General features: G+C 42.3%; 1 protein-coding gene and 1 long non-coding RNA gene across 3 annotated transcripts in view; both read right to left on the reverse strand.

Annotated features, from left to right (window-relative positions):
- LOC111273802 (RNA-binding protein 24) overlaps positions 1-13336 on the reverse strand; it is a 36568-nt gene that overhangs the window by 21264 nt on the left and 1968 nt on the right. The window lies entirely within an intron of this gene.
- On the reverse strand, positions 2061-3269 carry LOC147754015 (uncharacterized). The gene is made up of 2 exons (XR_015316066.1): positions 3124-3269; positions 2061-2581 (listed from the first exon to the last, which is right to left on the reverse strand). It is a non-coding gene; the product is annotated as an uncharacterized LOC147754015 (long non-coding RNA).

The raw sequence follows: 13336 nt of genomic DNA on the forward strand, positions 1-13336 counted from the left end.
TTTGAATCGTGTCAATGCAAAATAAAGGAAGATTTTATAGAGCATGACTGCAACATTAAGTTGCAACTAAAATTTGACAATAGTGAGGCAATCGATGGTTTCACATGGGTTCTAGAGAGAACGCTTTACAGAAATGGCAAGCAGAGTCCTGATGGCCGACGTCAAACAAACACCAGCCAGGCTGTGCAACTCGCTATACACGGAATTCGTCGACTTCCAGGCAGCCGAGGTCGGTGTCCAACTACAACATGAATGTGCTCAACTTTCTTGCTGCGATTCCACAGGCAAATAGAATAACCATCGCAAATCCTGCGACCGAACTTCCGCCCTTCACACCGACAACCGATCTGGCTCAGGGAGGCAGTTTAAACCTACTTCTATTCTTGCTGAAGAGCCTCCTTAATCAAACAAGAGGGCCGAGGCAATAAGTCAAGGTCATTTCGTATGCAGACGAGTCTGTGTTATGCGGATCAGGCAGTTTCTAAGTCTAGGAAACTCTAGCCTGGCTTTACGCAGCAGTCGGAGGTTTGAAACTGACTGTAACCCTGATTAAGACGGAGGCGATGACGCTTACCAAGACAGCTGCCATGGACACCTTTTATCTGGCCAGGTCGCTTCTTGCTTATGCAAATGGTTTTTCAATGTTGGTTTCTCTTATTCGCCAACGGCAGACGTTTCACTGTCATTGACAAACGTAACAAGGCAGTGTTGGCCTCATAGGCGATTAAACCGCCTCATCGCTTACGCCTCACAATCGATTTCAACTTGTTCGATCCAGAGTAGCTTCAATCGTACCGTATGAAATTCGCGTCATTTCGTAAGATCATGTAGTAAAGCAAATAGAGGCGTTGAAGACTTTTTCCTTAAAAGAGCATCGGGCTTACACATAGCGACCCGAAATCGTCTTTCATGTCTCCTAGCTCAGTCGGTATCGCTTTAGAAGCAACAGAAATCTTCAAGACCTCATTAGAAAATGAGAGCGAAAATTCTCGAAGATTGACAGGGATCTTCGTACTTCGAGTACGATGAAGAATAACGAGTGAAAAAAGAACGAACTGGCCGAAGAGACACGTTGTGACTGGCTTTGCCGAGCATGGATTCCTCTAAACCTTATAAACCCTGTAGTAAGCTAGGTTTCCATAGGCCTGAAAATACATGTAGGTGCTCCAGGTGTAAGGGAAATTATGGTAGATACCATGTCATCCGATGCCCCTCTAGAACATCTGGCAAATCTCTCAATCTGGTTTTGTGAATTCGACAGGACCTAAATCGCCCGTATGATGCCAGTTGTTTTTAAATGGTTCTGTATACCTATTCTGGTATAGAATTAGTGTGTTTTTTATTTGTATTTAGGAAGTGTGGAGCTTTCTTTATTACCAGGAAGGCTAAATAAATAAACTTTGATTGAATACTGGGGCAATCTCGTTAAATTTAAGGGCGAATCAGAACTTGTTAAACCTATGTTTATTGTAGGCCTTCGATCAATAAACGTCGTAGGTCTCCTTTTGTCCTAACATCACACTGCGCGGCTAGCTCTAAATCACGTGACGTTATACACATCGGATATAGCGTACTTCGTTTATGCTAAGATCTGAAAATAGACCCTAGGCAATTCGGAAATCAATATTTAGTTAATAGGCATATTTATCCTACTCGCACGAATTATCCTCGGGGAAGAGTTCATACTCACTCTCAAAAACTCACGTCGAAACCTACGCTTACAAAATGCTCAACTACAGCCCCTCCGAGTGACTGGGAAACGAAGCGTAAGTAGCTGTTGAAGTTCGGCGCTGTTAGGGTCATTGCTTTGGTCATTGGTCAGAATAACTGTCGGAACCTATCATAGAACCGTATAATCAGCATTGTCGCCCTGTCCTTTCTGTTTTATGAAACACACACAAACACACAGCCGGCTCTCGCCTATCTCCAGCTACAAACAAAGCGTCTATTCAGATTAGCTACCCGATTCAACTGTGCTGCTGTTACCAGAGCGAGCAAAGAAACAACCACAAGCCAGAATCGCCAAAGACCAATAACAGTAATAAGGATGACAACAGTAGTACGGATAACAACAATATTTTGTTGTTTGTTTATTCATTCCAATCAACCACAGCCACACAACAGCAACAACAACAACAACGTCAGCAGCGACCACGCATCAACAGCAAAAAAACAACCAATAAAACAAAGTAAATAACCAGATCACGCAACTAAGTGAGTCCATCACGCGATATAGCAACGTACCCTTTTCCAAAATCGGGCGCCGGAACCGGTCGGTTCCGGAAGAAGCAGACGCTGCTGGCTGTCGCTGCTCTTATCGACTCAGCAATCTGAACTCTGCCGAGAACCGTAAACGGACGAGGAATATCTGCCTTGAACGACATCGTTGCCCTTGAGCCATTCGAGCTTAGCGAGGTACAGTTGGATTGACTGCGTAGACGTTAATAGTTGTCGCCGTCGCCGCTAGCTGTCGGTGACTCTTTCGCCTGGCGGTTCCGACCCATTCGTTATCGAGGGGAGTATCTCGAGGAACGACTGGAAGTATGGGGATCGCATCGAGTTGGTTTCTTTGCTGAAACACCTTGATGTCAGATCGGTCGGATCGGCGATGGTAGACACATACACGAATACACATAGGCGTAGATGAAATATCTTTTTAGCTAATTGAGCCCCACCATTTCCATTCGGATTTTAGATTGTCTATTTTAGAAACGCTTTTTACACACTCAAACACACAAACAGGTAAAATCCATTCAAAAACAGCGTAGTCATTGAATTCAACTATAGCACTATCACGCCCTAATCAAAATTGCCACTCACCCAACCCAATTTTTGTGAGCGCCCCAGTAGCGTTGGTTACGACCAATCGTTGTCTCGAAAAACTATTGTTATATTAATCGGGCTTGAAATTACTATTATTATCATATAATAGTTAAGCTAAAAACATTATACAATGAGCAGGGATTTACTCGTCAATCCAAGAGCTTAGGACACAGTCCGCTAGTAACTACAGGTATAAACACGTATAGTGTAATACGCAAATTCCATAGAACAATGGAGAAAAACACGTGTTGATTTTCTGTTACTAACATCTACAGGTGAGACACGCCACAAGCAACTTACTACTCGTTGTTGCATTACTGCTGGAATCGTATATTTGGCCACAACACTATAGCTATTAGAGACACCCAAAAGCTGATTTGGGTTCTTGCAATTCAATTCTGAAATAGGAACACTGCAAATTCAGCTGAGGTTGTGTCTGGAGGGCATTTCGCAGAGAAATAGACTAACTGTTCGTTTTTATCAAATGTATAGTAAGCATCCGCAGAAGGAACTAGACGCAGTCTGGTGAACTGAGGTCTATCATCTTCACGAAATAACCACGATTTAAAATATGGCACACATTCTGCCCGGGTCTTCCCAGATGTGCGGGAACATCAATAGGCCACACCATTCTTCCAATGCACCCACCCTGCCCTGTGCTCGATTGAAATTTTTGTTACGTTACATATGCACATAAATTTCTATAGTTCGAGTAGTGATACAAGGACGCAGTTCTCGCCACATGTATCATGCATCCACATGATTAAGTGAAGAAACCAACCACAAATATTCCATTGTCTGCTCCTTGTTATATATATATATATATAAGTACATGTTGAAAGGCGACTAAAGGCCTTTAAATCTAATTGCTTGCCTGTGTAGGACAAAAACAGGATAGAAAAACGATATCCATACATACATACATACTACAGAAGATATCCATAAAGTTTCACCTAAACAGCAACCCAATGAACCAGTGAGATCAAGAGGGTAAGAGCCAACTTGCATCGGTAACTCGCAAATGATCGTATCGCGCGGATGATCCGTCTCACGTAGTCGACGAAATGTTAATAGTAGTATCAGCCACACAAATACTGTGCAGGTGTTGAATACATATATCCACTTTCGTTCAACTTGTTTGTAGAGAAAAACAAACGATTGACGTTTAGCGAGTGCGTCGACTACGAAACAAACCTTTATCTACTTCGGTCAACTGCAAGCGACCGCGACAGAATTAAAAAGAAACTTCTGACGCATAGTAGAGTGCAGATACAACAGCCTCCAAGACCCTCCAAAAATGTGGGGAGACTATCCACCAGTGTACATATTTGACGGCGGGCGCGGTCCCAGGACACAGCTGCGTTGACAGAGTATCATAAAGGACATCGTGCTTTTATGTGAACTACTCTGGGCTCTTTTACTGTTCGACATCGGTCGCCGTGTCCTGCTGCGGTGCCGCTGCGGATGGCGACGGTAGAGGCAAGAGAGCAAGTACAAGGCTTGAGAGAAATCAACGTGTTCAATATTGTAATACCATTTTTGGCTAAGTTTTGCTAAGCTAGCCACGTTGGCAGCCAGCATATAGCCGTCTTCTGTACAGCGCTATCATGGAGCGCTGCCGTAGGACCAATACAATTATCTTGTAGTATTAACCCCAAAGAGGTTTGTCTCGATCGAAACTCCAATGGAGCAACAATCGAATTGTCGTAGTATTTGCCAGTCGTCTACCCTATGTCTATTTTCTAAGCGGAAACAGGGAGGTAAGCGTTGGTATACTTGACACCTATAAAATACATCCATTAGAATGTCTAAAGAGATATAGCAAAAGCAGTTTAGTAGAAGAGCGATTATATGGCTTTAATAAAGGAACATTTACTGCCCTTAGGTACAAGGAATGAGCCTAGATCTTTTGCCGATTACCACGCCATTTCTCTTTTAAATGTACATTTTAAGAGGCAGAATGCTTCTGATGCTCGCTCTTATAAAGCTTGTACACAGTACAAACACATGTAGTACTAGAATAAATACGATTCATCCAGGCCAAACGTAACAGTTGGTGGTGAACGACATTCTAGGAAGTTCCTGAATTCTGTCTTTCTCGTATATGACCATTTTATAGATGGCATTGCTTGGTAGGCTTGGATGGCATAGGTAACGATTCGTTTTATATTTTTTTTGAGAATTAGTCTTGTGGCCTAGAAGCTGTTAAATGCTTATATCTTTGAATTTATTTCTTATCAGTGTTAAAGTCAATAGAACCAGACGGACGATACCGCTGTACTATATAGGTTTGTGTTCTGCTGTATAAACCATCAGTGACCTATTTCACCGATTAGTATTATTTAGGTCGGTTTAATTTAGTCATACAATAGACTATATATAATATAGCCTTGTTTAATTTTATTCGTTTTACTGTACATGCGGCTAAAAAAGTTCTAAAAAAATATCTTCCGATGCTTGATGATTGTTGAGATCATTGTCGTTCAGTTCTCAGGAACAGGTTCAGGAAATCGCCCTTCTACCTTCCAGAAGATCCACCTTAGTTGTGATAGTTCAAGATGTATCACTTCGTGCTTGTGAACATACGCTCGATTTTCTTCACACTAACAATTGCTGACACCCTCTTATATTGCACACGTGCAAGACCTCCATATATATATAGTATATCCATCAGATATTTATTTTCTATAAGGTACTGCCGTATTAGCTTGTAGTAGTCATGGGCTATATTAGGGTGCCGGAAGTATCTTTTATGAAAGCTTCGGTTCCGTAACAGGTTCTGCCTTTTATCCTACCTATATCCTACATCTAATATTTGATATTGTTCAAAATTCTATACGCGGTAAACCAGTTTCCGCACGCTTAATGATGGTGTTCAGCGCATCAGGACCACATACGGGGGCTTCCGGTACCGTTGAAGCGCTTGACTGCACACGTGATAGATGACTGAACCATTCAGATTTCGCCTAACAGTTCGTAGAAGAGCGTATACTCCGATTCGGATCGGCTTTATTTGTGTAAGTACGAAATTGAACAAGAACAGCGATGAAAGAAGGTTACCTTTTAATTTCATTGCACTGCTTTATTTTATTGGAGCATAATAAAAAAAAAACAGCTATATTTATTGTTTTCTTCTACTAGATTTTTAGAAATCTTTAGAAATCTGAAAATTTAACTCGGAAAATTTGGGAAATACCCATTTATGCCACTAGCAACTATCGATAATTAAAAATGTTTCTTTTTATATAAGCGCTCTCGTATTTTCTTTCCATATATTAATATATAGGCATACGTTCTCCTCGAAATTATTGATAAACTAGGTTCAGTGCAAACTTAATCACCTACAACTTCTACCGGCGATTCCGCCATGGTCCCATCCGACCCAACTTAGCCCCAATGTAATTTTTACATCAGCACATGCCAAAACATTTAACGTCGTTTAAGTGGCTCAGTCGAATTCGAACGAACAATTGTGCAAAAATGCCGCGACATAACTCTTGCTTTTGGTCTGGCCAATTGTCCACAGCAGCATAACGATAGATAACTATCTCGGGCTAAGAGGCAGAAACAACTGCATCACGTAGTCAGGTTGTTGACCAACAGGTAGGCCGTGCGATAGGTCTAACACGATGAGAGTCTAAAATCGCCGCTTCCTTTAGACCTGTTGCTCGTGGTTGTTGATGTTCATATTCTTACAAATAGCAATACCTTGAGTCGGGCATCGGAACCCCTCTCCCATGATCCTTTGCAGCCGCCCAGCTGCTACCTAACGCTGCTCGACGCCATTGCGACCTCTGCGCCGTGGGTGCTCCAACTCTGCGACTTACTCTATACGATGTCTACGTGGTGCTCAATGCGGCCACTCACATCATGCACATCATGGCCGCATAAACCCTCGCTGTAGGTAGGTAGACGCTGCTGCGGCTGGAGCCGCGGAGCAACCAATCCCATGAGTTCTCGAGTAGGCAGCTCCAGAGAGCAAACGCACCATGTGGCTGACACATGCGCTCATTCGCCGGAGCAACGATGTCTGGTAGTCGGACGACGGCAGTAACAATAGTAACAACGGCAATAGCATGAACAGACCGGAGTAGGCAACTGAGAACACCATGAATTCGCGCATGTGGCGTTCATGCTAAAGACAGCGGCAAGAGCTGTGATAACACGGAAAAAAGCAATTCTAAATCGGCCATTGGCAGTAGAAGTCATCGTACCGGCATATAATGATAGCGGACAAAAGCGACGATAGCGACAACAACAAAAACAGCCCAGCCCATCCTATAACAGCCTGGAACTTACGTCAGCTCGTACGCCTGCAGACGGGGAACTAGTTCTGCTCTCATAAGTAGTTGCCGCCGATGCAGCAACTTACCTGAGAAGTGGCGTCTAGGCTGCGTTCCTGTCTGAATTAACTGGGCTTAATAGAATGCCAAGTGGACGTACCGGGCTACATTGTGTGGCCTGTGGGCAACGTTGGAGAAATGTCAATTTGGAAGGCATAGATCCGTTTCGGTGACGCACCAGCAATGTTATTCTTGATTGGATAACAGAAACTGCATTTCGGCACAATTAGATCGCTGTGCGAAATTGTTGAAAAAAACGGTAGGACCATCACTGAAATTAATCATAGTAATATGCTATTGCCATTATTTAGATGCCAGAGTTCTTTCGGGCTGTTATGATATCGTTACAAATGAGCTGTTTTTAGTCAATAACAGAGATTTATAATAAACATACGTCTACTAATATTTTTCTCACGTAGGTACATATGTTTAGCTGCTCCGAGCGAGTCCGGCGGACTCGAAAATTAAATAATTTCTGAATTGCTTATGAATGCAACGATAATAATTTATAATAATTTGCGTTAGAGGTATTCTCGTTTTCTTACACATCTTTTCCCTGTGTTCTGGCAGCGTGCTTACAGCCGCATATTTACCATTTGTTTATAATTCGAAATTTCTCTATCTATGACTATTTGAGGTAATCCGTTAGTACGATATGCTTGCCCACCAGTTGCCCGTTTCAGGACATGGGAAGACACGCGGACCCAGACTGTGAGAATAAGCGGGCTGAAGCCAGCGTTGAATATTGCTTGGGTCAATCCAGAAAGTCATACGATGAGGTCTGGCGTTGTCATCAAGTAACCAGTCTGCGTGTTTTTGACTGCTAGTCTGGAAATTTCTTGAGGAACCTGAGGTAACAAGCTGTCCTATCTTCGACGAGCACCTCATACTAGCAGATGCTCCTGATGTCTATTGCACTGTGGTACTGCCATGTTATGCTCGAGTCTATTCGACGCTGTACCGATCAATTTTTCTCCAGGGCGACGTTGTTCTCCTGCCTGGTTGCTCTCTGGCTATTGATAAAGATTGAACCCTGCATCATTTATGGCGACCGTATGCTCCAAGTGGAATTTTTGTCGATTAAAGTTCCGCAAATTGCACGTCAAATACACCGCACGCGTTTACAGCTGACCAAGAGTTAACTTTCCGCATTCGGGTTATAGCTCTGTAGTAAGTTACATGTGAAATGCCAGTTTTGGCCGACACAGCCATTAAGCATTAGAGCTCTGCGTTCATTAAAAGCCTTCTCGATTGCGGCAATACGTTCTTGTCCTTTGGGTCCCGGTATGCGGACTTTTTCAGTGGCTTTCAACACCCTAATCTCGGTTTTTAAAACGTTGCCACCGTCCATTTTCGTGTTTAAGCTTCGCCTAATGTCTCCAACGATCTTCGCTGACTTCCCGAAACAATGTGGCTTTCAAGTAACAAAAACTTGACCAGTAAGAATTCATCTCTGAGACTAAAATATGTTTTTTATGTAGGCTCATTTCCCTTGGAGTAAACTCATCGGTTTTCATTCATGGGACTTTGGAAAAGCAAAGTATTTAGCTGCTAAACTTTATCTGCCACTAGGGCATAGTTGAAACGTTACTCAATTTCAAAGTCCGCTGGGTTCTTTTATAACCACATATGTTATTTTCGATAGTAATAGATTAAATTTGACACTCTTTTTGTCTATAGTTTCGTGAGACTGCCTAGAGATGTCATTTTCCGGCAGCATTCTTCGAAGTGTGCCCATGGACAATTGCCCTCCAGCTGGTGACAACGAGCTTGTTCTCACTCTAGCAAAATCCACAAACTATAGAATATTACGGAATACTATGCGCCTTTTGAGAGGCCCAGCTCATTTTCCTTTGTCGTCCTTTTGGTTGAACAGGTTGCCTGTTCAGTGGTAAATTAACGGCGTCTTCAGTAAAACAACTGTCTGTCTCACGTTTCTAGTACAAATAGCCAGACTTTGCAAGGCAAGGATCGATTCTTTACAGAACTGCGGAGCCTGAGGTACAGATTTTCGGTTGGCTGGTTTCATACACAACAAATATTGAGGATAACGGAATAGGGGCCAGTTTTAGGTTGAGCTATGATGATGCCGACTGAGATGGTCGCCCTAAACTATTCGAGCTGTTTAAATCTGTTAAATAGTTCCCATTTCAGTAACGCCATCGTCCATGATAACTCGGTTCTCTTGCAAGATATTTTGGATCAGTAAAGCCCAATGGAAACTCAAAACAACGCTGATACTGAGAGATTTTAACCCTTTTAAAATAAAGGTACCTCATGACCGTATTCTAATGATCCTTTGTAGGGCTATGGTAGTCGCTTTATTTTTCTCTTCTAGCTATTTCATCTCTCCGACCACTACTTCGTTATCTCTGGATTGAAACTGATTTTTATCTTTTAAATTTCGTGCAATTCAGCCGTTCAATAAACTAAGCGAGCAAGCATTATGAAAATACCGATAATTTTCTATTATCTTAATGTTTATCTGAGGCCATATACAATACTACGGTAAAAATGGGGAAATCTATTCATCTTTAGAGAATCCGATTTTATGCCTATCGTATACAAGTCGGTAAACTTCGTATTTTTTTTCCAAATTATGATACTTCACTAATTTTCAGTTGTTATGGTCAAATGCAATTAATTTTTGCTTCACATTTGCATACATTGAAGTCTAAGGGGAATTTTGACAACACCTTGACGTAAAATCTATGAAGTCTACGAAGTGTTGTCAAGACAAGTCTACACGCAAAGAAAATAGTTAGAGCTAGAGATAGTCTAGAATCCATATGTATAATTTATATGTATATACGAACACGTGTCTTCTTTTAAGAGCATAGAACTAAATTCAGGTTTTTTACAGGTAATTACACATTAACAATGTTCATCTTCTGTAACAAACATTGTCGCCCATAACGCTGTTAAGCACTGCAGCGAAAGCCCAGTGGTTGCAGACATAAAAATAATCCTTTTATTTGCTCGAAGGCTTAACAACTTCAACTTGCCATCCCTTCGTATCTTACAGATCAAGATCACTCACCGCCAGTTTATTGAAGTTTAACTATTTTGTAAACTTCAGCTCTGTAAGAGTCGGCTATACAGTTGGAACACGGTTTACAACGGGTGATAATTTTGAATCGTCAGACCATGCTCCGTAACAACTTGTAGATAACAGAACGATTTATCCTATAATACATTTGGAATTGGTTGTTAGAGCTTGTTGCCCTAACGAAGGTTCGAATCTTATGTTCAACTATCATAAGGTTAAAAGCTTCTGACCAAACCCTATTATAATTTTGCTTTTATTTATATTTAATTCATCAGAAAGTTCTATGTGCTTTTATAAAATCCAATACCTTATTTCCGTTTACTGTATCTATTCTATAAGAGTTCTATAGGTTATTGTGTGAAGCTATCCTAAACTCTATATACTATTTTTACTTGCCCAAATCTTGTACTGAACGTACATTAATAAAACTTGCACGTTTAATTTTGACTAAACTTTCTTAACTTAATATGATTTTCAGTAATTTCAAGTAACTCAATTCGAGGCAACTCATCTATTGCGAGCACTGCAACATACAAAATAATTGCGTTTTTATTAAAATTAAACAATAAAAGCATGTATACGTTGATAATAATTGTTTCATTTCAAGTCATTTTGTAGGTTCACAATGTTCGCATCGTGATTAATCAAAATGCCGTTAATAATTTATTAAAAAGAATTTTAAAGAAGTTTTAAAAAAAGAAGCCAATCAAGGCGCCGGAAGAATTCTAAGAGAGATTCCAATCATTGTTTTATCTGGGTGTCTATCCTAACGTTTTTCGCATATTAGGATAGAAAGTATTGTATTTTAGCTTCCATGTGATGCGAACTTGCCCTTATATTTGGTTAAGCTATTAAAGAAAACTTACTAGCAGATCGTGCAATTAATTTTAGTCGAAACAAGATTGCTACGGTTTCTCTCTAAAACTGAATTTTGTGTAACGCTTTTTCGCTACAAACTGTGACTACCTATTATATAATAGAAAACAACCGACTTTACATGATTACAAGTGAGGTCGTCTTCGAGCTTTCTGACCAGCTTAAGCTTTCACTATTCCTTAACCGGAAAAATTATTGCCAAAACACCAACATCTCACTGTGTGATATACTTAGTGGTTCCATTGGCTTGCCAGTATTGCTTGGTTCGCTCATCGCCTACGAATCTCGTGCCTGGTCAACCTCTATGACGCAGCTGCGTTTGTGTCTGAGGTTCTGGTTCATGACATTATGCGTCCTGCGAATCTTTCCATGTCCCGGACAAAAAGCGTAACTAAAAAGGAACAGCAAGCCAGACCCAGGCCACAATTCCGGCTTGCTTTATCAGGCTCACCCCTTGGCTGGAGTTTGCTTTGGTTCATCGTAGTCGCGCTGTTCCTAGCTATTCCACCTGGAGCAATAGCGACAGCAATGCGATCGACTGCTGCACTGCCACAAGCGCATACCGACAGAGACGAACCGAGAGACAAGCAAGAGGTAGATTGTTATTTGTTACTTACGGTAGGAATGGGGCCCACCGAACCCGCAACAACGGTGACGTTCCGCTTTCCTTTTTCTCTATAGGTATTAGTGCTTTGCGCCACTGCGCCGCGGAGGCGCAGTGGACTGGGGCTCCGCCATCTCCCGTGCGGTCTACACGCTCTGTTCGTCATGAAAAATCATAATCGAGTCTCGTTTGGCTCAAACGAAGAGGCCTTTTCTTTCCCGTTCTCCTCTTTTCACTTCCTTTGCTTTTCACTGTCCCCCCCTTTCTTATTTTCGCTCCTTTTGCTCTCCCTTGACCGTGGCGCTTCTAGGCACTTTAGACTCTAAGCGTATGGTTCTTTTCTGTTCCAGGGTTCTTCTCTGCGTGCTTTTCCACCTCCGGTCGTACCATTGTGTCCATCGTCAATACATATCTCTACCTCTTCTTTCGCTGTCGACGCCTGGCCGGTTACCATCCGTCCGTCGACTTGTCCGTTCGTCCGACCCAGCCGAGCTGGCGCGCCAGTCGCCAAAAAGTATGATTTAGCCCAACAGGCGTACATCAACAGTCCTACTCAATTTTCCCTCTGCTCGAGTTCAAGTGTGAGTGAATGTAGTAGTGATACAACACTTCTTCTCATCGAGTTCAGCCGCCGTTGTTTAGAGCTCTAAACTCGTTCTTGCTTAACCTTTCGGTAGTGATGGCCAGGCCACGGAGTTAGCATCGGTATCAGCGCCAGCAACAGTGCAGTATCAGCGCTGAACGTTGCCTAGCATATGTTAGCCAATAGTGTAGTTGGTGCGAAACTTTAGGGCCCAGAGGCGGTGGCGAATGCTAGACAAGCGCCATCATCAGCAATTGTCGTAATGTTGCTTGAGACATCTACAGCTCACATTCCTGCCTTCAACAGGACTAGGGCTGAACAGCATGGGCGGTTGAGCCGCCGCCGCCGCCAAATGAAGGCCTTTCCGGCCAACTCGAAGCTAGGCAACGCAGCTGCAGTACAGTTAAGCTTTAAGCTCTGCATTGTTGAGTCAGCAGCAAAATAACCCGAACACTCACAGGCTAATAGAAAGTGCCAAGCAACTTCGAGAGGGTAAACATGGTGTAATGGTAGGTGAAAACGGGTATAGCAATAACGGGGCTCCTTCTGCCCCAACAACTTCTAGAACGGGCGGATTACGCAGGGCTATCACTTTGTAAATCGTCCAAAAGAAAAAGCGGGACCGGAAAAAACTAAACCTCAACACGAACGATTGTAAAAAGACGTGATCCGATCAGGAAAGCCACTCGATTCACGATACGTTTCTCTAGACAGAGTTGTGATCTCGTGAGGGTTAAGCAGAGCGCTTCACCCGGCCCAGTTTTGCATATAATGGTCATTAGTCTGTGTCATGTATGAGAACTGAAACAGCAACGGTATGTATACTGGCCCTGAGACGTCGCATGTAGAAGGCTGTTGTTTATCTGGGTTTAGGTAAACTTGCCAACGAATCACACTGTTCTATTGATAGTCTTTTGTAATTCTCGTCTACTTTTATTGAAATGCTTGGCGTTTTTGTTCGCACAAATAAACGGTATAAGTAAAGTCATAAGTAAAGGCGAACGCGTGGACACAATTTATAAGCCGTCTTTCACATCTTCAGCAGTCTTCCAAACAAG

This window comes from Varroa jacobsoni, unplaced genomic scaffold, assembly GCF_002532875.2.
Source record: "Varroa jacobsoni isolate VJ856 unplaced genomic scaffold, vjacob_1.0 scaffold_18, whole genome shotgun sequence".
NCBI lineage: Eukaryota > Metazoa > Arthropoda > Arachnida > Mesostigmata > Varroidae > Varroa > Varroa jacobsoni.